The following is a 25,732-nucleotide window of genomic DNA, read 5'->3' as shown; positions in this document are numbered from 1 at the left end:
GTATACTACTTACAAAGTCAACATAATACGTAATAGAACATTTTAATTGATAGTGAAGGGTATAAGCAAAGATGAAACATATAGATAGGTAAGAGAGTAAAAAGAATTAGAAAATAAGGGATCCTTTTACAAAGGATCGCTGAAAATGGCTTGCGGTAGTGTAAATTGTACAGCGCTGCGTAACCCTAGTAGCGCTCTAGAAATGTTAAGTAGTAGTAGTAGTAGTAGGCGCGGGTTTTGGGTGCACACCAATCCATTTTTTAGCGCGCCTGTAAAAAAAAAAGCCTTTTTAAAATGTTTGTCGAAAATGGACGTGCGGCAAAATGAAAATTGCCGCGTGTCCATTTTGGGTCTGAGACTTTACCACCAACCATTGACCTAGAGGTAAAGACTGACATGGTAACCGGGCGGTAATGACCTACACACGCCAAATGCCACTTGGCGCATGTCCGTTACGCATGCCCAGAAATAAAAAAAATATTTTTCAGATGCACGTATTGGACGTGCACCAAAAATGAAATTACCACAACAGCCATGTGGTACTCGGGCGGTAACTCCATTTTGGTGCATGTTTGACATGCGTAGATGCTTACGCGGCTTAGTAAAAGGACCCCTAAGGCAACTAATTTAAATAAAGTTGCACAAGAGGTCAGAGAGATGGTTAACATATAGGGGTCCATTTACTAAGTTGTGCTAAAAAATGGCCTGCGGTAGTGTAGGCGCATGTTTTGGCCACATGCAGGATCATTTTTCAGTACACCTGTAAAAAAATGCCTTTTTTGGGGACCGAAAAACGGATGTGCAGCAAAATTAAAATTGGCGCACGTCCATTTTGGGTCTGAGACCTTACCGCCAGCTATTGATTTAGCGGTAAGGTCTCACACGTTAACCAGGCGGTAATGGTCAATGCGCGTTCAAATGCCGATTACTGCCCGCATGCTAAAAAATAAAAATTATTTTCCGATGCGCGTTTCGGACGTGCGTCAAAAATGAAATTACCGCCTAGGCTATGCGGTAGCCGGGCGGTAACTCGGACCTGACATGCGTTGGACGCGTGTAGGCACTTACGCGGCTTAGGAAAAGGGCCCCGTAGATAGGTAAGAGAGTAGGAGGAGTTAGAAAATAAGGTGAGTAATTTAAAGAAAGGTGCACATGAGGTCAGAGAGATGGTTAAATATTATATCAGCTAGGGTAGGAGTGGATAAACATGTCCTACTGCAGTATGAATTCGAAGTTGTTTTCCAAGTTGCAAAATACTGCGACCAAATTCATTGGGCAATTTAAAAATGAGATCACATGACTCAAATATTGAAGAATCTTCGCTGGTTGCCAGTTAAATTTTGAATTCAGTTTAAATTACTTGCTTAAATATTTAGGCATTGGTTGGGCCAGGGCCCTGCAAATTTTAAAAAGAAGCGGGTTAATATTCAAAACAATTTAAGCAGACAGGAGAGGCTTAAATCTCTCTCCTCAGGCTGGCAATTGATATTAAGCAGCACTTAACCTGGCTGTGTGCTGCTGAAGATTGGCACTAACCAGCTCTTTTAAAAGTGGGTAAAACTGGAGCATTCCAGAGGCAGAGACAGGGAGGAGCTGGTAGCTATGCAGGTGCCAGCATTATTCACACTCCTTTGTGATTTGGATGTACTGCATAGAAAAAACATCTAAAAATGTGTTTTTAAAATAAGTGATTTGGACGTTTTTGCAAGAAAAGTGTCCATCTGCCTCTTTATGCCGCTTTTTGGATGTTTTTCTCTTTCGAAAATAAGCTCGATAGTAACATATGTAACTTTGTAGGTCTATGTGCTTTGAAAATGAGCCTCATAGTGACAATGGTTATACCGAGGGATTTTGAATAGATTGAAGGGGAGAGAAACCCATTCACTGGGTGACCTGTGAGGGACAGTTTGCAGTAATCTAAGTGGAAGGTGGATAAGAGTCTTAGTACTGCCTTCAGAAAGACATAGGCAAATGATGATGTTATAAAGAAAGAAATTACAGGTCTTAGCAGTCTGTTGGATATATGCAGAGAAAGAGTGAGAGAGACAGGAAGGATGGCGGGGAGAGTCTGATAGGTACTGGCGGAGAGAGGGATCTTGGGGTGATAGTATCTGAGGATTTCAAGGCGACGAAACAGTGTGACAAGGCGGTGGCCGTAGCTAGAAGGTTGTTAGGCTCTATAGAGAGAGGTGTGACCAGCAGAAGAAAGGGGGTGTTGATGCCCCTGTATAAGTCGTTGGTGAGGCCCCACCTGGAGTATTGTGTTCAGTTTTGGAGGCCGTATCTTGCTAAGGATGTAAAAAGAATTCAAGCGGTGCAAAGAAAAGCTACGAGAATGGTATGGGATTTGCGTTACAAGACGTATGAGGAGAGACTTGCTGAACTGAACATGTATACTCTGGCGGAAAGGAGAAACAGGGGTGATATGATACAGACGTTCAAATATTTGAAAGATATTAATCTGCAAACGAACCTTTTCCGGAGATGCGAAGGCGGTAGAATGAGAGGACATGAAATGAGATTGAAGGGGGGCAGACTCAAGAAAAATGTCAGGAAGTATTTTTTCATGGAGAGAGTAGTGGATGCTTGGAATGCCCTCCCGCAGGAGGTGGTGGAAATGAAAACGGTAATGGAATTCAAACATGCGTGGGATAAGCATAAAGGAATCCTGTGCCGAAGGAATGGATCTTCAGGAGCTTAGTCAAGATTGGGAGGCGGGGCTGGTGGTTGGGAGGCGGGGATAGTGCTGGGCAGACTTATACGGTCTGTGCCAGAGCCGGTGGTGGGCAGCGGGACTGGTGGTTGGGAGGCAGGGATAGTGCTGGACAGACTTGTACGGTCTGTGCCAGAGCCGGTGGTTGGGAGGAGGGGCAGGTGGTTGGGAGGCGGGGATAGTGCTGGGCAGACTTACACGGTCTGTGCCCTGAAGAGCACAGGTACAAATCAAAGTAGGGTATACACGAAAAGCAGCAAATATGACTTATCTTGTTGGGCAGACTGGATGGACCATGCAGGTCTTTTTCTGCCGTCATCTACTATGTTACTATGTATGATGGCAGACAATGGGGCAAGGGGAGAGGTGGGTTTTACAGGGAAAAGTAAAAAGCTCTGCTTGGCCATGATCCAATTCAGATAGTGATGGGATATCCAGGCAGTAATGTCAGACAAGCAGACTGAGACTTGGGCCTGGGTTCCTGGTGAAATTCCAGATATAGGGGACCCTTTCACTAAGGTGCATAGGCGCCTACGTATGTCCAACACGAGTCAATTTGGAAATACCGCCCAACTACCACATGCCCCGGGCAGTAAGTCCATTTTTTACGTGCGTCCAATACATGTGGCAGAAAATAGGCACCTTATGCCTCGAATAGGCTTCCTGAGCCGTTACGTCAAGCTCCATCCCTGGCCGCCTTCAAATCCGGGCTAAAGGCCTACCTGTTTGATGTGAGCCCTCCAAAACCCACCAGAAGCCCACTGTACCCACATCTAGGTGGCCCCCTTCATACCTCTTCACCCTCATCTCTCCCTACACTCCTTCCCAAGAACTCTGTTCACTAGGCAAATCTCTCCTAATTGCACCCCTCTCCTCCATCGCTAACTCCAGACTCCGTTCCTTCTATCTCGCCGCACCTTATGCCTGGAATAGACTTCCTGAGCCATTACATCAAGCTCCATCCATGGCCACCTTCAAATCAGGGCTTAAGGCCTACCTGTTTGATGCTGTTTTTGACTCCTAACTTGTCACTTGCTCATAACCTTTATCTTGCCTTCCTTTCTTCAATAATCCCTTCCCTATGTGTCCTTTCTGTCTGTCCTGCCCTTATCCCTTATTTGTCCTGTCTGTCTGTCCTGATTTAGATTGTAAGCTATTTTGAGCAGGGACTGTCTTTCTTCATGTTTAATTGTGAAGCGCTGCGTACGACTGGTAGAGCTATAGAAATGATTTATGGTAGTAGTAGTAATTTTCTACCACGTGGTGCGAACCGGGCAGTAATCGACAGTGTATGTGCACTGATGATTACCGCCCGGTTAATGCGTGAGACCTTACTGCTAAGTCAATGGGTGGCGGTAAGGTCTCAGGCCCAAAATGGACACAAGCCAATTTTTATTTTGACATGCCAATTTTTATTTTGATATACGTCCATTTTTTGGCCAAAAAAGGCCTTTTTTTGCAAGTGCGCTGAAAAATGGACCTGCGAGTGTTCAATACATGCTCCTACAATAGCACAGGCCATTTTTCAGCACACCTTAGTAAAAGGACCCCATAGAGAGGTAGATCTAAGAGTCATTAGTATAAACCTTGGGAACAAATCAGAACACCAACAAGTATCTAATATAATAATTCACACCTCCAACGTTCTGAAGCTGACTCCGTGGCAGCATGGCAGTGAAGCCGTTTAGTGTTCCTGGGGTTCATAATCGCACTCGCGATCACTGCCCCGCCCTCGAGGGAACTCTGACGTCACCGTGTTGCCTGGGAAACCGCGATGCATCAGTGATGACGGCTGCAAGGGAGAGTGGAAACAAAGATTAACCTAATTGGCTTCCTCGCTTACAGTGGACTACATAGGCAAGTTCGTTCCCTCCCTCCGAGTTCCAGGGTTGTCGTCCGTCCCCCTTCCCTCCCAGTTCCAGCATCCCCCCTCCCTCCCTCCCTCCCAATTCCAGGGTCCCCCCTCTCTCCCAGTTTCAGGGTCGTCATCCCTCCCTCCTTTCCTCCCTTCCAGTTCCAGGCCCCCTCCCTCCAAATTTTAAAAGTCATCCTGACTTACTTCGCGTGGTAAAAAGAGTGCAAGCTCGGCACTTACTTCAGTTTTCCCTTCTCTGTCTCTCAGCTCTGGTCCCGCCTGCACGCTTTTTACCGCTGCTGCCGGCCGCCGTAACCCCAACGAGGTAAGTCAGGATGACTTTTAAAATTCGGAGGCAGGGGGCCTGGAACTGGAAGGGAGGGAGGGAAGGAGGAACAACGCCCCTTGAACTCGGAGGGAAGGACGACGACCCTGGAACTGGGAGGGAGGGAGGACCCTGGAATTGGGAGGGAGGGAGGGAGGGAGGGAGGGGGGTTGCTGGAACTTCTCTTAAAAACATTAATGGCAGAAGGTGACTACCTTGCTAGTGCCCATTTCATTTCAATGAGAAACGGGCTTTTTTTACTAGTATAAAAATAAGAGGTCCCAAGACTATGACGGATAGTGGGATACCAGTGGAGAAGGATCCACCACATTAAAGAGGCAATTCTATAAGTGGGTGTCTCCATTTAGGCACCCCAAGGCTGCACATCCTGTAAAGGAAACTAGGCACCTAGGTTCCATTACAGAATACTAGTGTAACCCAATATTGCCATGCCTACCTTTTAGGCATCCACAATTACACCATCCATAGAGCTGGTGTAAATGCAGGTACCTAAATGTGGCAGGGACATGTGTAACTTACAGTATTCTGTAAGTGACTTGTACAAGTAGGCGACAGGCCTATGTCAACCTATGTGTATGCCCCCTTGCAAATGCACAGTATGCAAAATGAATGGGTATTTGTAAAACAGCATCTAAGTACCCTGCATGCATAAAGGCTAGTATTCTAACTACTTAGGGGTTAATATTCAAAGCCATTTAACCAGTCAGAAATAGCTCTTGGCCATTAAACACTTGTTCGGGGTTGTCCATTGATATTCACTGGCAGTTAACCGGTTAGCGCTGCTCAGTATCACCACAGACCACTAACCTCAAAGCTGGTTATTTTATGGGTGGTCCCAGAGTGGAGTCGGCATTTATACAGTTAAGTGTTGATAATCAGCACTTATCCGCCTATGTTTAGTGGTCCAATCAGATCACATAAAAGTCAGACCTATCTTTATGCTGAATATTGCACTTAACTGTATAAGAGCCGGCTGCATAAATCTGGATATTCAATGTAAAATTGGCGTGTGCTGGGCCATTTTTTACTGTGGTGGGAAAAAGGCCTTTTTTTAAAAAAATGGCGCACTGAATGGTCATGTGCTAATATTAAAATTAGTATGTGGCTATTTACTGCCTAAGCCCTTACTGCCACCTATTTAGAAGGCAGTAAGGGCTTTCGTGCTACTTGTGCGGCAACCATACAACAAGCAGCACTGTGGCCGCCCTGCTGTTTACCGCCCAGAATGTCTCCCATGGTAGCAAATAGAAAATTATTTTCTACTGCGGTATTTATTTATTGCATTTGTATCCCACATTCCCCTACCTATTTGCAGGCTCAATGTGGCTTACATAGATTTATTGACATTGTCATATTAGGATATCAGATACAGTTAGTCATGTGTAGCGATCAAGGAAGGGAAGAGGGAAAAAGGAAGGGAGTGATTAGGATAGTTATAGAAGGTGGGCATTCATAATTGAGTGGGTTGGTGAGGTGACTTAGAGGGGCATAATTGAACGAAAACGCCTATCTCCATGGGCGTTTATCTCCGAGAACGGGTCCGTGAAGGGGCGGACCGAACCATATTTTCGAAAAAAATAGACGCCCATGTTTTATTCAACAATGTGTGAGCTGGGCGTTTTTGTTTTTCAGCGATAATGGAAAATGAAAGCGCCCAGCTCAAAAACGAATAAATCCAAGACATTTATTCGTGGGAGGGGCCAGGATTCGTAGTGCACTGGTCCCCCTCACATGCCAGGACATCAACCGGGCACCCTAGGAGGCACTTTTACAAAACCCAAAAAAAAGGTAAAAGAGCTCCCAGGTGCATAGCACCCTTCCCTTGTGTGTTGAGCCCCCCAAATCCCCCTCAAAACCCACTGCCCACAAGTCTACACCATTACTATAGCCCTAAGGGGTGAAGGGGGGCACCTACATGTGGGTACAGTGGGTTTGGGGGGGTTGGACGACTAATAAGCATTAAGCAGCACAATTGTAACAGGTAGGGGGGATGGGCCTGGGTCCACCTGCCTGAAGTCCACTGCACCCCCTAACAACTCCTCCAGTGACCTGCATACTGCTGCCAGGGAGCTGGGTATGACATTTGAGGGTGAAAATAAAAAGTTGTGAAACATCATTTTTTTGTGGTGGGAGGGGGTTAGTGACCACTTGGGGAGTCAGGGGAGGTCATCCCCGATTCCCTCCAGTGGTCATCTGGTCATTTAGGGCACTTTTTGGGGCCTTATTCGTGAAAAAACAGGGTCCAGGAAAAGTGTCCTAAATTCTAGCTAAAAACGCATACTTTTTTCCCATTATCGGTGAAATGCGCCCATCTTTGTTCGGCAGATAGCCACGCCCCAGTTCCGCCTTCGCCACACCTCTGACACGCCCCCATCAACTTTGTCCGCATCCGCGACGGAGTGCAGTTGAAAACGTCCAAAAATCGGCTTTCGATTATACCGCTTTATTCATTTTTGTGAGATAAACGTCCATCTCCCGATTTAGGTCGGAACTTGGGCGTTTTTCTCGTTCGATTATAAGCAGGTTAGTGAGGTACTAGGATCTCATTGTATGCCTTGTTGAAGAGGAATGTTTTCAGAGGTTTTCGAAAGATAGTTGTTTCGTTGATTGCTTTCAAGTCTGTGGGTAATGCATTCCATAACTGCGTGCTCATGTACGAGAAGGTAGTGGCATGCATCAGTTTGTACTTCAGTCCTTTGCAGCTAGGGTAGTGCAGGTTGAGAAATTTGCGAGATGATCTTGCGGTGTTTCTGGGAGGTAGGTCCACAAGGTTTAGCATGTAGATTGGGGCGTCTGCATGAATGATTTTGTGTACAATTGTGCAGATCTTGAACGCAATGCGTTCCTTAAGTGGGAGCCAGTGAAGTTTCTCTCTTAGTGGTTTTGCACTTTCATATTTAGATTTTCCAAATATGAGTCTGGCGGCCGTATTCTGGGCAGTTTGGAGGTTTTTTGATTGCATGCATTAACTTTAGAAACTACCGCCAAGCACCCATGCTTCCACGGCGGTAGGGTCGATTTGGCACGAGGGAGCCCTACCGCGGCTTAGTAAAAGGGTCCCTTTATTTTTTATTTAGGATGAAGTAATGTGGTAGCTGTGTAGTAGCCCACTTTAAAGGTTAATTAATACAAAAAAAAATTGAAGGTAAGATAATACCTTTTTATTGGACTAAATACATTTTTGACTTCTTTCTCTGTTTGGGACATTATACTGCTGTTGTGGTATCCTGGAAAGAGGTTGTAGTATGTTAATCCATTAAAAATGGTATCACTTTATTCTCCATGTTTGTTTTATTTATTTGTAATGCAGTGCTTGGAATATGTCAGCCTTTTAAATTTACATCTGCTGTCTTTTTATTTTGCACAGCAGAGGGAGGCATATGTCACTGCTTCTCTTTCCCTGGCTGTTGCATTATATGCAGAGTCAGGCTTTTGGGAGGTTCAATTTATTTTTTGTGTACACACTTCTATGTTTAGTTTGTGATTATTTATTCTGTACTTGGTGAGAGTCGGCCTGTGTTCTGCATGTGTGAAACAGAACAGCATTGAATGTTAGCACTGAATATCTATATGCAGGGGTGTGCTGGTAAATTGTTAACAGGGGGCTCTCTCTCGCCAGCAAAGTAAAAGAGAATTCAGGAGGGGCCCAAGCCCACATTTTGGGATCCATTTGTTAAAGTAGCCATGGAGAACCGGCTCCCAAAATTCTTAAAAACTTAACAAACGGCTCTCGAGAGCATGTGAGAGCTTGCTCCAGCACACCACTGAATAGGGTCAATCCATGCGAATCAAGCTTGTTTAGTTTTCTCAGTAGGTGAATTGATGTTCTAGTGCCCACTGTAGTGTTTACGGTGCTGCCCTTGCATAGGTAATCTGTTGTTGTGTGCCTGCTGGAAGTTAGTGATCTTATGGTAGGGTGCAATTGCTTTATAGGTTCTGAGTGACTTTTGTAGAGTTTGTTATTACATCACAATATGCCTGATACTGGATTTTGGATTCCGATTTAGCTCACACCTTTTTCAGTTGTAGCTCAATGTGAGTTACTTTCAGATACATAGGTATTTTCCTGCCCTGTAGGGCTTATAATCTATTTGTATCTGAGGCAATAGAGGGTTAAATGACTTGTCCAAGATCTTCAGGGCTGGCGGTGGGATCTGAACCCTGGCTCCCCTGGTTTTCAGACTGCTGTTCTAAGCATTAGGTACAGCTAATACAGATAAAACATATTGGTACCGCTAAAAATAAGCACACTCTAAATGTTAGTCACATATATTTTTATGGGCGTTGCTAAATCATTTAGCGTGCACCAGGGGTGTAGCTGGGTGGGGCCACAGGGGCATGGATCCCCATTGATTTAGCCCTGCCCTCCTGCTTTCATCCCCCCCCCCGCTGCCAAGCCTCCCCCGCTGCCGCTGTCAGGTACCTTTGCTAGCGGGGGGTCCCCAAACCCACCCAGCCAAACTCGTCAGCACCAGTCTCTGGCGAATTGCTGATCTGGATTCTGTTTCTGTGAGTCACGTCAGGACTCACAGAAACAGAATCCAGATCAGCGAACGCGCCGGACTCGGAGATGCACACTGAAGGGGACTTCGGCTGACGGCGGTTGGAGATCCCCCACCAGCAAAGGTACCTGGCGGTGGTGGGGGGGAGTTGGCGGCGGCGGGAGGGTCGAAAAAGACAGGGAGGGGGTCGCTAGGAGGGGGGGGTCAAAATGGTGGTGGGGGGGGGGGGGGGGGGGGTTGGTGGCACTGGGGGGAGCTAAAATGTGCCCCTTCACCTCGGGCTCTGGACCCCCCTCCCACCGAAGTCTGGCGTGCGCTTATGACTAGCACGTCCTAAAACACTAGTGCGCATTTGTAAAAGACCCCCTATGTTTGTAACACAAGGGTTTTTGTAGTAGGTAAGCAAAAATACACACGACAAGGTATTGATGAGATCAGTAATCGCCATGTCAATAAAGAGAGGTCCATGGAACACAGTGTCCTAGTTAGAAACATTCTTTTGTATAAAGGTTTTAACTCTGTTGGCTTTACTGAGAGAACAACATAAAATGTGCTCGCATTTCAATTTCAATTTAAGAGCCATAGAAAGTGGACTTCAAGATTTGTACCATCAGCACGCCTAAGATAGTTAATTACGCCATAAAGTATTCAATCACAGACACGGATCACCCATGGACTTCTTTGAACCTACTGTTTTCCAACATTACAGATTTACTGCAGTGCTGCTCGGAATGCTGAACATTGTGAATATATACTTGAAAGGATACCCGCGGAGATAAACGCTTATTTTTTCATTAAAAAATATTTTTTTCTTGCTCACCCATTGAGATGATTATGTCTGGTTTCTGAGGGGGTGCTAGAATGGCTGTTCGAATATCAGACTCGTTAATGACCATAGCATTTCAGTTTCAGAATGATCCAAACATGAGTGTGTGTTTCTTTTTTTTTTTTTTTTTAAAGCAAATGCTAACAGCTTACGTTATGAATCATTTTTTTAAGAGAATGTACCATGCTTCAGAGACTCTTAAATAAAAGCCATTTTAACCTGTTTATACATTATAGAGAAGATTTCAAGAGTATAAACTCTAGCTATTAATAAAAATGAACAGTTTTATAACCACAGAGGACCACTGGAAACAAGTTATGAAGTTTTATCTTTTCCATTTGCTATAATCTTTGCTATAGTTCCAGCTGATTAAAGGTTTTGAAAACTAATTACATGTCTGATTTAAAGGGTTAGTTACTAGGGGTGGGGAGGGGGGGAGGTGGAGGGGGAGTTACTAAGCTGTGGAAAAATATGATAATTTACAGATTGATATTCTCCTGGCTGATTAAATCACTTACACGGGGCTATCCACTGATACTCAGTACCTCTAAACCGGTTGAATATCACCACAGATCGCTAAACTCAAAGCTGGCTATTTTGAGGGTGATCCGTGGACAAAGCCGACACTGATGTGGTTACCACCTAAGTTTAGTGGTCAAATCAGACCACATAAAAGACTGCCCTCTCTTTGGGGCCCTTTTATAAAGTGGCGGTAAGCCCAAAGCAGTGATAAGCCAAACGCGGACTGACCTCACACTATCCTGGAATTACCGCTGGCCCAACATAGCTGCCAGTGGTAGATACCACTTGAGCGTGCGCCATTTTCAGTGCACCGGAAAAAAGATTTTGTAGTGTGGTGCAAACCTGGTGGTAATTGGGCATCGCCGCATGCTGCCCGGTCACCGCCTGGTTACTACAGGAGCCCTTACCGCCACCTCAATGGAAGTCCAGTGAAGGGAAGAATGTTGCAAATGTCAGCAGGTCTGGCTCAAGAGATTGTGGTGCCCTGCAGGGCCACCGAGAGACTGAGCTGGACTCGGGGCTGAGTCGGGCCCGGGGCTCCTGCCGCCACCGCCCCCCCAATCGCCTCCTCCTCCTCCTCCCAGGTCACCAGCACTGCAGTCCCCGGTCTCACCTGCCTGCCCTCGGCTCCGTCGACAGTCCCCCTTTGTCCGCCACCAGGTCCCCTGCATTCAAATCGGCAGCGCCTCACCTCCGTGTGAAAGTGGCAGATCGCCTCCCTTTGGGCCCTCCCTCACTGTGTCCCACCCTCGTCTGAGGTAACGTCCTGTTTCCACGAGGGCAGGGCACAGTGAGGGAGGGCCGAAAGGGAGGCGATCTGCCGCTTTCACATGGAAGTGAGATGCTGCTGATTTGAATGCAGGTGGTCCGGTGGCGGATGGAGGAGGGCTGTAGACAGGGCTGGGGGTGGGCAGGTGGACAGCGGGGACTGTGGCGCTGGCAGCCTGAGAGCAGGAGAAGGAGGCGATTGGGGGGGGGGGGGGGCGGTGGCGGCAGGAGCCCTGGGTCCAGCTCAGTCTCTCGGTGGCCCTGCTGGGCACCACAATCTCTTGAGCCAGCCCTGCTGACATTTGCAACATTCTTCCCTTCACTGGACTTCCAATTGCTGCCTGAAACTAAAAAATAAATTTATTTTCCTTCACAGGGCCGGTCAAACCCAGTAAGCGGGTTAAGCACCGCAGGGGGGTGCCTGCCTTCAAGGGCGCCACTGAGGGCGCCATACCGCACCGCCCTTGGTGCTTTAAATCTTTAATTTACCTCCGTTCCAGCAGCCGCATCATTTGAAAGCCCTGCCCCATCTCTAACCTTCGTTCCGCAGTCCCGCCTTCTGACGTCATTTCCTCGAGGGTGGGACTGCAGAACGAACTCACGAAGGGAGGGAAGGCTAGAGATGGGGCAAGGCTTTCAAATGACGTGGCTGCTGGAACGGAGGTAAATTAAAGATTTAAAGCACCAAGGGCGGCGGGGGATGGGGGTGAAGGAGAATCGCTGGACAGGGGCAGGGTGGGAGAAGAGAGAAAGGAGATGCTGGGGGGGGGGGGGGCGGGGGCGCTTGGGTACCGGGGGGGGGCGCACAGGCGCCAACTCATAGTCTTGCGGGGGGGGGGGGGGGGGGCGCCAGAGACCCTAGGACCGGCCCTGTGACCTTCAACACCCCTTTGTAGTGCTGCAGACAAATCTATAAATTGAACCTGTTTAGCACCGAGCTCTGAGGTACTGTGCTAGTTTCCTTAGCGTTCAGGAGAATAAATTCTATTGACTCCACACCTTTTTAACAGCTTTCTGTTCTGGTCCTGAACTGGGTAGTCTATTTATCAGTCCTCTTGTGAAAGAAGTATGCCATACGCCTTACTGAAATCCAAAGAGGCCACATGTGCTGCAGCTTTCCGATCTATTACTTTTGTCACCTCATTCAAGAATCAATCAAGACTGACAAATATCTCCTTCTTGTGAACTTATTCTGCCTTGCCTTGAAGTAATATGCAATCAGAAGCGCTTATGCAGTCGGCATCAGATATTAACTGAATGAGTGTTTCTGTTTTATAAAAGAAATTTCCTGCCGGCTCACAGATTTCGTATGTGCAAGTAGGTTTGGTCAAAATATATCCATTTAAGCATGAGAGGGGCCAGAGGCATTCAGGGACTGGCGGTATAATATTTATCCAGAGTCTACTGTAGATATTTTTCACATTTAGGTGGATTGTATGAACAGCAGTCCTAACTTTAAACAGATAAATTATCTGTTTTAAGTATAGGACCATGTATTCAGCAGTCTGACTTTTGTTTAATTGAATAATTGTTAGCAATACACATGATAGAAAGAAAAGAAATATGGGGTCCATATTCAAAGCAATTTAACTGTACAGAAATGACAGCTGGCTGGTACTTGTTCGAGGGGCTATCCGCTGATAATCAGCAGCACTTAACCAGTTAATATCTCTGAATATCTCCACAGAGCACTAAACTAAAAGCTGGCTATTTTATGAGGGCAGAGTTGGGCGACGAAAATGATAAAGGGGATGGGACGACTTCCCTATGAGGAAAGGCTGAAGCGGCTAGGGCTCTTCAGCTTCAAGAAAACGCGGCTGAGGGGAGATATGATAGAGGTCTATAAAATAATAAGTGGAGTTGAACGGGTAGATGTGAAGCGTCTGTTCATGCTTTCCAAAAATACTAGGACTAGGGGACATGCGATGAAGCTACAATGTAGTAAATTTAAAACGAATCTGAGAAAATTTTTCTTCACTCAACGTGTAATTAAACTCTGGAATTCGTTGCCAGAGAATGTGGTAAAGGTAGTTAGCTTAGCGGAGTTTAAAAAAGGTTTGGCTGGCTTCCTAAAGGAAAAGTCCATAGACCGTTATTAAATGGATTTGGGGAAAATCCACTATTTCTGGGATAAGCAGTATAAAATGTTTTGTACATTTTGGGGATCTTGCCGGGTATTTGTGATCTGGATTGGCCACCGTTGGAAACAGGATGCTGGGCTCGATGGACCTTTGGTCTTTCCCAATATGGCAATACTTATGTAGTGGCTAAGTGGCGATATGCAGTATTTATCTGCCCATGTTTAGTGGCCAAAACAGACCGCATAAAACTCAGCCCTGTCTTTATACAGTGTCACTTAAGAGGGTCTTTTATTAAGCCACAGTAGCGTTTTTACCTTGTGGTAGAAATCAGCTGGCGGTAAATGCCGATACACCCATTATATTCCTAAGACTGTCTTGGTGTTTAACACCAGCTGATTTCTACTGCGAGCTAAAAACGCTACTGCGGCTTAGTTAAAAGTCCCCCTTAGGCAGTTGAATATCACGCTTAACTGCATAAGAGATTCTTGCTACCCCTTCTCACAGACTCACAATGCCCTATACCCCCTTCTCATACACTTACAACCTCACTATACTCTATATCTCCTTCTGGCACACTCACAGCCTCACTATACCCCCTTCTCATATAGTCACAGCCTCACTATACCCTGTATCCCCTTCTCATATACTCACAGCCTCACTATACCCTATATCTCCTTCTGGCACACTCACAGCCTCACTATACCCTGTATCCCCTTCTGGAGAATACTCACAGCTTCACTATACACTATACCTCCTTCTGGCACACTCATAGCCTCACTGTACCCTATACCCCCTTCTGGAATACTCACAGCCTCACTATACCCTGTATCCCCTTCTGGAGAATACTCACAGCTTCACTATACGCTATACCTCCTTCTGGCACACTCATAGCCTCACTGTACCCTATACCCCCTTCTCACACACTCCATTCCCTAAATGACCACTGAATGGTCCTTCTGGGACCAAGACAGGCTCAACATGAACAAACTAGACCCTGTGCTTTCTTTTTCACTGCTCTTTTCCATTGGAACAGTTTACCTTTAGAAATGTGGCGTAAATCATCTCTGGCTCATTTTAAATTGGCTGTTAAAACATGACTATTCCACTAGGCTTTTAATGCATAGACGATTGGGTATTCATCCTGTGTCTGTTGTCCCCCCCCCTTTTTAATGTCAGCCCTTATTCCCTCACCTTTCTTTTCCCCCCTTTTGTTTTTAAGTAATATTTGTGTTTTGATTGTGTTCTAAGCAAAGTATTGTAGTTCCTTTCTCATTTCTTCCCTTAGTCTGTACACCGTCTTGCTCTGCGAGACAGGTTAGGTCATACGGTAAATCCAAATAAAGAGTATCTGGGAATAATGCTGTCGCCGGCTAAAAAATATGCTCACCACCACTGGCTGAATATCTAACTCTTTCTTTTGAAAAATAAAAAAACAAGTAGAAAATGATATTGGTTAAAATACAGTATGAAATACAAACCCAAGTCATCTGTCATCTGCAAACTGTCAACATGATCTCTTTCTATTTCCGTTACTACTACTACTACTTATCATTTCTATAGCACTACTAGACGTACGCAGCGCTGTACACTTGAACATGAAGAGACAGTTCCTGCTCGACAGAGCTTACAATCTAATCAGGACAGACAAACAGGACAAATAAGGATAAGGACAAAGAGTAGCAAGATTCCGGAATCCCAAAGAGTAGCAAGATTCCGGAATCCCAAAAACTACTACTACTACTTATCATTTCTATAGCGCTACTAGACGTACGCAGCGCTGTACACTTGAACATGAAGAGACAGTTCCTGCTCGACAGAGCTTACAATTTAATCTGAACACTATCTCTCAAATTCTATAAAAGTCGCTAAAAATTGTGTGTGTGCAGATTTGGTAGTGTGCCCAATTTGTGAGTGCAATAACAAACCAATTAATGCCAATAATTAATTTCCTAACAAGCAATTATTGCTGCTAATTGTATTTAACCTGTACGTGCATACATTTTATGCACAAGTCAAAAAAGGGGGCATGACAATGGAAGGGTCATGGGTGGATCAGGGGCATTCCCATAATTTATACACATTTTTTTTTTTATTTGTACCCCATGCTTTCCCACTCATGGCAGACTCAATGCAGCTTAGGTACTTATTTGTACCTGGGGCAATGAAGGGTTAAGTGACTTGACCAGAGTCACAAGGAGCTGCCTGTGCCTGCAGTGGGAATTGAACCCAGTTCCCCAGGACCAAAGTCCACCACTCTAACCACTAGGCTACTCCTCCCTGTTATCTGCACCTAATTTAGGCATGGGGATTTAAACCAAAGTTTCATTGGTGTAAATGGTTACACGTAAATGTAGTTGTTGTTCCTGGCGCTAAATGCTAATTTTTTCTGCACCAATTTTTTAGACGCCATTTATAGAGTGGATCCTACCTGCATAACACAAATATTTGGAACCCCAATATCTCATAAGCTCATCCATGGGTTGCAAACACAAATACAAATAAAAGAGGGTAGAGGTAAGACCTCACAGGGGACCACTTCAGCGTCTACAGAATCCAATGCAAATAACACCCACTAGTCCTGGATAACAAAAAAGGCTCACATTGGGTTCAGAGCCACTGCAGCAGAATCCTATTGCTCATGGTGTCAAAGGCCACCAACAATTCCAACGGAACAAACAGTCCACCCCTGACCCAATTTCCTCTGACGATGCCAATGTAGTTTCTTCAGAGTGTGCCAAATTTATTAGAACCAAATTCAGAATTCACCAAAATTCCAACAACAGCAAGGCTTAACATAAATCCTGACAGTCACAAACAGAAAGAAAATACTCTACTAAAAAGGGGGCATCAAAAATGGAAAAAGTAGAGTAACGAAAACTCCTCACAGCTGACGTTCAAACAAGTATTTATTCAGAATTCTTCTAAAACATGGATGACGACCCGACGCGACTCATGTTTCGGCCTAATCGGACTGCATCAGGGGTCTAAAAAGTTTTAAAAACATACATAAAAAATATAATAATAAATATACATCCAGTATTAATAACATATATATAATTGCGTATTTATGAAAAAACATGCACATAAAATTGTAAAGAGAGACATACAGTACCTAGGAAATAGTAAATCAATATGTATTTCCAAGACTAGTCATCAAAGGTTAAAAATCCTATTGTCAAGAATAAAAAAGATGCAAACATAAAGTACATACATAACATGTGAACACACAAATATATGCAAAAAAGACGGCAGGGTTTTCATATTGTAAATAATACATGTATGTATGAATGGATAAATAAATGAAATGATAGCGCACAAACAACATTTCCTTAAATAAAATAGTTAATGATAAAATAATGATAAACTAATAAAATTGAACAATAAATGTGTATAATAAGTGTGAGTGAAGGAAGAAACATCACTTTGAGCACTAAAGAACAATAAAACGATAAAAATGGAGGACAAAACAGCATAATAACTAATATATAAAAATATATTAAAAATAGCATGATAAAGGAACTCATCATTGCATCAAAAAAACCAACATTACTAAGCAAGAGGACAATAATAAATAATGAATAAAAAATAAAAAATAAAACAATAATAAAAAATATTATACAATAAAAATATTATATAATAAATAATAAAAATATAAATGTTCTAATAAGAAAAACAAAAAGAAGGCACCATATAAAGATATCTAAAGAATTGAAAAGCTGCATCAGCTTTTGCTGTTCTTTGTAATAGTGTGCACCAGACATCATGGTACTGCAGTCCTCCCTACCACCATATAGTATTGCTTTATAATTCAATATCGTTAATACTATTCAGCATTTAGTTGAACTACTTTTATTACTCTATTCACTTATCTTAGGGCTGTGGCCTTCTTTCGTGATAATGAAGGTGCATCAATGCTTCCGGTGTAACAGTTGAGTGCGTATTGTGCTCGTGAAGTCTCTAGTTCCTATGTGTTACTCATTATTTTCCTTCTTCAATTCATTAAACTTGTTCTTTGGTTCTCAACACTAGCTGTGTTTCGCTGATGTTATTGCGTCCTCAGGAGAACTTTATACATCTGCAAAAGATTTATATATTATTCTTCTCCTTGTTCCTTAAACTTACTGAGGTTTACTTCACTCTTTACATTTTCACATCTACAAAAGATTAAACTTAATACTCATTCTTTTTACTATTCTTTCATAACCTACTTTATCATTCAAGTTTTTTGCGTACCTGGCATGGAGCATAGACCCCTCCAAGATTACCGGTCCAAAAAATGCCAGCGCATGCGCTCTGTATTTGTACACGTCAATGATGACGTGTTGCTCTTTAATTCAATCATGTATCCACTCAATCTCCCGGTTTAGACCAAACGTTATTACCGTGCTCCAATGAAATATGAGTTGTTGCTCCTTTTGCAGTAATCTCTTTGCTATGTCACCCCATCTGGTAGATGGATCTGCACTAATACTACATATTTTAAATCCTGCAACTCATGATTCAACTCCGCCCAGTGATCCACTGAGGGGCCTTCCTTCTTTTTTATTCTTAAATTGCTGATGTGCTCTGCTATTCTTCGTTTTATCTTTCTGGTCGTGTATCCTATATACCACTTTTTGCAGGGACAAATAATTCCATACACTACTTGCGCATTTGTCAGCCTCTACTTTTGTTGACTTGCAGTTAGTCATCACTGTTGTGATCCAAAAAGATTTCCCCGTTAAGGGATGCGTTACAGAGTCCGTTTGCCAGATAAATTTGCAGTAAACACATCTCTGACAAAGTGTGTGTCCTTCTCCACCTATTATCTTTAGGTTATTACCAGATCCAGTCTGTTGTTGTTGTAACATTTCCCCCATATTTTTAGCTCATGTATAAGCGAATTGAGGATTTTCTTCAAAATTGAGAAGGGATAGTATGGACCAATCTTTGTTGATTATATTTTTTACTTGCCCTGCTTGGGCGGAATATGGTAATATACACGTAAAGATATTCCGTTGCTTCCTTTCTCTGATTATGGGGTAAAGCAACCATTGTTGGTGTGTGTTTGATGCTCTTTTCTGGGCTTTTTTTATGATCTTGGCAGGATACCCCAGTGGCGTACCAAGGGGGGGGCGGTGGGGGTGGTCCGCCCCCGGGTGCATGCCGCTGGAGGGGTGCTGCGTGCCTGTTGGCTCCGAGTCCGCTCGTTCCCTCCCTGCTGTTCCCTCTGCGCAGAACAGGTTACTTCCTGTTCCGGGGCAGAGGGAGCAGCAGGGAGGGAATGAGCGGACTTGGAGCTAACAGGCGAGTAGCACCCCCCAGCAGATAAAAATGCACCGGGGGGGGGGGGGGTGTAGTTTTGCCAGGGGGGGGGGGGGCGTGCTGCACCCGGGGGGGTGCATCGGCAATCCGCCCCGGGTGTCAGCCAGGCTAGGAACACCACTGGGATACCCTCTGGTCCTAAACCGATCAGACATTTCACGTGCATGCGCTTTAAAGCTGTCTTCTGTACCGCACAATTTTCTTAGTCTAAGAAACTGTCCCATTGGGATGCCAGCCTGTGATTGAAAACTTTTATAATGCAGCAGACTATTTGTGTTAGTTGCCTTCTGAAATATCGTGGTGTCAAATTTATTGTGATAGTACATTATCTTTATATCCAGATAATTAATTGATAGCCCACCCACCATCGATTTGAATTTAATATGCTCATCACAACTATTTCTGTATTGGAAGAATTCCTCCAGCTGAGATCCATTGCCTTCTGATGAGGAATCTTAGTAACATAGTAACATAGTAGATGACGGCAGAAAAAGACCTGCACGGTCCATCCAGTCTGCCCAACAAGACAACTCATGTGTGCTACTTTTGTGTATACCCTACTTTGATTTGTACCTGTGCTCTTCAGGGCATAGACCGTATAAGTCTGCCCAGCACTATCCCCGCCTCCCACCACCGGCTCTGGCACAGACCGTATAAGTCTGCCCAGCGCTATCCCTGCCTCCCAACCTCCAGTCCCGCCTCCCACCACTGGCTCTGGCACAGACCGTATAAGTCTGCCCCGCACTATCCCCGCCTCCCAACCTCCAGCCCCGCCTCCCACTACTGGCTCTGCTATCCAATCTCGGTTAAGCTCCTGAGGATCCTTTCCTTCTGAACAGGATTCCTTTATGTTTATCCCACGCATGTTTGAATTCCGTTACCGTTTTCCTCTCCACCACCTCCCGCGGGAGGGCATTCCAAGCATCCACCACTCTCTCCGTGAAGAAATACTTCCTGACATTTTTCTTGAGTCTGCCCCCCTTCAATCTCATTTCATGTCCTCTCGTTCTACCGCCTTCATATCTCCGGAAAAGGTTCGTTTGCGGATTAATACCTTTCACATATTTGAACGTCTGTATCATATCACCCCTGTTTCTCCTTTCCTCCAGGGTATACATGTTCAGGTCAGCAAGTCTCTCCTCATACGTCTTGTTACGCAAATCCCATACCATTCTCGTAGCTTTTCTTTGCACCGCTTCGATTCTTTTTACATCCTTAGCAAGATACGGCCTCCAAAACTGAACACAATACTCTAGATGGGGCCTCACCAACGACTTATACAGAGGCATCAACACCCCCTTTCTTCTGCTGGTCACACCTCTCTCTATACAGCCCAACAACCTTCTAGATACAGCCACCGCCTTGTCACACTGTTTTGTCACCTTCAAATCCTCAGATACTATCACCCCAAGGTCCCTCTCCCCGTCTGAACCTATCAGACTCTCGCCACCTAACACATACGTCTCCCGTGGATTTCTATTCCCTAAGTGCATCACTTTGCATTTCTTCGCATTGAATTTTAATTGCCAGACCTTAGACCATTGTTCTAGCTTCTTCAAATCCTTTTTCATGTTTTCCACTCCCTCCGAGGTGTCCACTCTGTTACAGATCTTAGTATCATCCGCAAATAGGCAAACTTTACCTTCTAACCCTTCGGCAAGGTCACTCACAAATATATTGAACAGAATCGGCCCCAGCACCGATCCTTGAGGCACTCCACTACTCACCTTTCCCTCCTCCGAGCTAACTCCATTCACCACCACCCTCTGGCGTCTGTCCGTCAACCAGTTCCTAATCCAGTTCACCACTTTAGGTCCTATCTTCAGCCCATCCAGTTTATTTAAAAGCCTCCTGTGGGGAACGGTGTCAAAAGCTTTGCTGAAATCTAAGTAGATTACGTCCATAGCTCGTCCCTGATTCAATTCTCCTGTCACCCAATCAAAAAACTCAATGAGATTCGTTTGGCACGATTTCCCTTTGGTAAAACCATGTTGTCTCGGATCTTGCAACTTATTGGCTTCCAGGAAATTCACTATCCTTTCCTTCAGCATCGCTTCCATTACTTAGTGTCATGATTGTGACTATATTCCCTGTTGGACTTGCTTTGGGTTCCTCCAGTCAAGCCAAGTCTATTTGTAAATCCTGAAGCCTGTAGGAAAATCCTGAAATCTGTTCCAGTCCAGTCTAGTCCATTCCGGGATCCTGTTCTAGCCAAGCCATGCTCTGTTGTGGTTGCTGCCAAGCCCCGCCCTTACTGGTGACCTCATCTGTGGTTCCTTTATTATCCACCTGGGTACTTTCTAGGTTGCCTTTGCAACAGAGGTCATCTGATGAGTTTCTCGTTGGTGAGTGTTTGTTGCAGTGCTACCCTGTTACTTTTTATCCTGCCTTTGACCCTGCTTGTTTCCTGGAGTGCTCTACTGTTGCTGACTGCCTTTGACCCTGCTTGTTTCCTGGAGTACTTGGCTGTTTTGCTGACAACCTGCTGGACCCTGCAGTTCTGGTTTTCCCTTCTGTTCCATAGTCCTGCCGGCCACCTGCACCCAGGGGCTCATATAAAGATATCTAAAGAATTGAAAAGCTGCATCAGCTTTTGCTGTTCTTTGTAATAGTGTGCACCAGACATCATGGTACTGCAGTCCTCCCTACCACCATATAGTATTACATTATAATTCAATATCGTTAATACTATTCAGCATTTAGTTGAACCACTTTTATTACTCTATTCACTTATCTTAGGGCTGTGGCCTTCTTTTGTGATAATGAAGGTGCATCAATGCTTCCGGTGTAACAGTTGAGTGCGTATTGTGCTCGTGAAGTCTCTAGTTCCAATGTGTTACTCATTATTTTCCTTCTTCAATTCATTAAACTTGTTCTTTGGTTCTCAACACTAGCTGTGTTTCGCTGATGTTATTGCGTCCTCAGGAGAACTTTATACATCTGCAAAAGATTTATATATTATTGTTCTCCTTGTTCCTTTATCTTTAATCAAAGTAGAATTAATCATTTTGATCCCCTACACATCTTCCTCAAGTATGACTATTCTGTTAGTCACCCCTCTAAGACTGGAACCTTTGTTGTGAGCCAGTATTTCCATATTTTTGATAAATTAGAACAAGAGTCATTCAGTCTCAACGAATTGACCAAATGGGAGCTTGTGTAATGACTGGTGGCTTCAGCAAAGGAGAGAGGACTCCATTGGCTAGAAAATCATACACCAGTATGTCAGCAGATCTCATTTATTCTCTTATTTGACACCCCCCTGCCACACTGATATTAATGTCCTCACCAAAATTCAAACCTACAAGAGATCCAAAACTCACCAACCCACCAGAAATCAGGGCAGCCATGCATCTGATGCTGCTCCCCCGGAAACTTCCTGAAGCATGATCCATCATACATGCTGTATCATTGCTCATCTCTTGATGCCAGGATGAAAGAGTATCCAGAGTGGGGAATGAATGACACTTCCTGTCCCAACTGTTCCCATGCTCACTCCTACATGCTGCTCAGTAACAGGGCACTTCCAAATTGCCCTAGCAGGAAGCCTTCAATACTAATCTGAGCCAAATGCAGTTAAGACTGCCAGAGGATAAAGATGTACATGACCTTCAGAAGCAGAAAAAGGCTCAGTGAATGAGCTTTTCTACAAGTCTCATGCTGCCATGAGAAATGTTTTAAAATGTTGACTGTTTTTCCTTCTTCGAATATAACAAGAAGTTCATATTTTTGTGAGGCAGGTGTCTATGAATTTGTCCTGGAGCAATCAAGCTTTATAAAAATGATCCAAGGTGAATTTTTTTTCCTGTTTTCATTTCTTACAGCCAACCAGTACATCTAGCTCAGTTCTTGGCATCTCTCAGCAATATGACATGTTTTCTAGAAGCAATGAGGTTAGAATAATAGGTGAAGAAAACATTGTTCATATGTTATTGCAGTTTGGTGGTTATTAGAGAATAAAAACATGTACAGTGCAATATCCTTCATTTTGCTTAGGGGTCCTTTTACTAAGGTATGCTGAAAAATGGCCTGTGGTAGTGTAGGCGTGTATTTTGGGGCGCGCAAAGATCCATTTTTCAGCGCACCGGCAAAAACGCCTTTCTAAAATTTTTGCCGAAAATGGATGTGCAGCAAAATAAAAATTACCAATCACACTGGTTGATTTGTTTATATATTCACTGTGGGACCGCCAAGGTTATAATTACATATATTGTAACTGGTTCCCACCAACTACTTCTTCTACCCACACAGTTCATTCATCAATTCATTTAATTAGTGCATTTCTCTTGGTGACCTCAGTTGTGCACATTGCCAATATTTCTTAATGGCAATGGATCATGCACACAGTTCTTCATCGGTTCACAATGCTAGTGAATTATTTTTCATTATTTTAATCTTTAGAGTTCTGTCTTTATATTAATTCTATCATCAAATACTCATCTTGTCTAGATGCATCGGACCCAGGGGTGATGTTAATGTCCGACATGCATGTTTCGCCCTTCTCCAGGGCTGTTTCAAGGACTGACCCCCTTTGCCGTTTTAGCGTCAGCTCTGCTTCAAAATTAACGGGTTGTTCACCTGCAAAATAAAAATTGACACATGTCCATTTTGGGTCTGAGACCTTACCACCAGCCATTGACCTAGTCTCAACGTTAAATGGGCGGAAATGACCTACGCATGTCAAATGCCACTTGGCGCGTGAGGCAGATGCACACCAGAAAATAAAAATTATTTTTTGGATGCACGTATGCTACGCGTGCCAAAAATGAAATTACTGCAATAGCCATGTGGTAGCTGAGTGGTAACTCCAAATTGGCGCACGTAGATGCTTACATGGCTTTGTAAAAGGGCCCCTCAGTTGGCTGTCTTTTGGGTGTTTTAATCTCTTATAAATAGTCTCATTTGTGTATGTGTAGGGGTGTGTGTGCATATGTTTTGATGATAAGGGGTGGGAAGGACAAAGATTGCTTGGGGAGTAGGAGGGCTATAGAAAGTGGTGGTGGGGAGACAGAAGAATAATGCCTGAAAGTAGTCTGCCTGCCCAGAATAATATTTAGTCTTGGATTTTGCAGTCTCACCCTCTTAGTCCCAAATGTGATTCTTTCATAGCATTTAGAACAGAACATAATTTATTGCCACTTACTTTTAAAAAGCAAAGGTTAAAATGATTAGCTTTGAATGTGTCTATTTGAGACTCTGTTCAGAGCTAATACTGCTTACATAGATAAAAATCACACATCATATTCTTATATTTTTGACTATTACTACTGCTACTTATTTCTGTAGCACAGCTAGAAGTAAGCTGCAATGCACACAGTTTTGCATAGAACATTGAGAGGTTGGTACATTCACAATTCCTATGGTATTTCCTAAAAGGCTCTTCCAAACACAGATACTTTTGTAAAATACTATAACAATGTACAGGAGTGCAGTTTTAGCAGGAATAACACTTTTACACTGCATCTAGAGTAAAAGAGTATTCTGCTTTCCCAAATCTCCACATATGAAGCCTATTAAAATTGCTGCTCTTGCAGCATTGATCTTTACCCCATCCCCATACTGCCTCAATAAATTAAGACCCCTCCCCAAACTTCTGTCAGTATACAGAAATACCCCTGACCCACAGTCAAGCTCCAGACTGGGGCAGCCACCCCTCAAATGAAGATTCATCTGATAAAGAGTCCAGCCTCTAACATTCCTCTAGATCATACAGGGGGTCTCCCTAGTATATAGTACTACTACTACTACTACTTAGCATTTCTATAGTGCTGCCAGGGTTACGCAGCGCTGTACAAGTTTAAACACAGGGAGGGACAGTCCCTGCTCAAGAGAGCTTACAATCTAACGGGAGGAGGCATAAGTGATTCCCAGTCATAAGAGCACAAGAACATAAGCGTTGCCATACCAGGACAGACCGAAGGTCCATCAAGTCCAGTATCCTACATGAGACAGCAGCGTGGAATCTTTGTGGGTAGGAATTCTATGTGTGACGGGAAGGAGTATTCTTGTAGGGCTGTACTACAGCCTACCAGGACAGAATGAACAGATAGATGAAGATATTTTTACAGAAATTAGGAAAAGCTGGCAAATTGGGCAACAGTATAATAATGGGTGATTTCAATTTTCCCAATATTTACTGGGTAAATGCTACATCAGGGAGCGCTAGGGAGGTAAAATTCTTAGGCATAATAAATGACTGCTTCTTGAGCAACTGGTCCAAGAACCAACAAGAGGGGGAGTTATTTTAGATCTAGTCCTTAGTGGAATGCAGGGCATGGTATGAGAGGTAACGATGTTGGATCCACTGTGAAACAGTGATCATAACATGATTAAATTTGAGCTGATATCTGGAATGAAGTCACTAAAGAAATCTACTGTAGTAGCATTTAATTTTTGAAAGGGTGATTATGACAAAATGAGGAAAATGATTACAAAGAAAAAAAATCAGGTGTGGGTATTGTTTAAAAATGCCATTGTGGAAGCCCAGACATGATGTGTTCCACATATTAATAAAGGTGGAAAGAAGAGCAAATGACAGCCAGTATAGTTAAAAGGTGAAGTAAACAAGGCTATGAGAGCCTAAAGAGCATCCTTCAAAGAAAGGAAAAAGGATCCAAATGAAGAAAATAAGAAGCAACATGTCAAGTTAGTGTCAAGCTAGATGCAAGGCATTGATAAGGAAGGCTAAAAGAAAATATGAAGAAAAACTTGCTGTGGAGACAAAAACTCATAACACCATTTTCCGTTATATCAGAAGCAGAAAGCCTGTAAGGAAATCCGTGGGACCATTAGACCATGAAAGAGCAAAAAGGGCA

This window comes from Microcaecilia unicolor, chromosome 3, assembly GCF_901765095.1.
Source record: "Microcaecilia unicolor chromosome 3, aMicUni1.1, whole genome shotgun sequence".
In the NCBI taxonomy this organism is placed as follows: Eukaryota; Metazoa; Chordata; class Amphibia; order Gymnophiona; family Siphonopidae; genus Microcaecilia; species Microcaecilia unicolor.
This window is presented reverse-complemented; position numbering follows the sequence as displayed.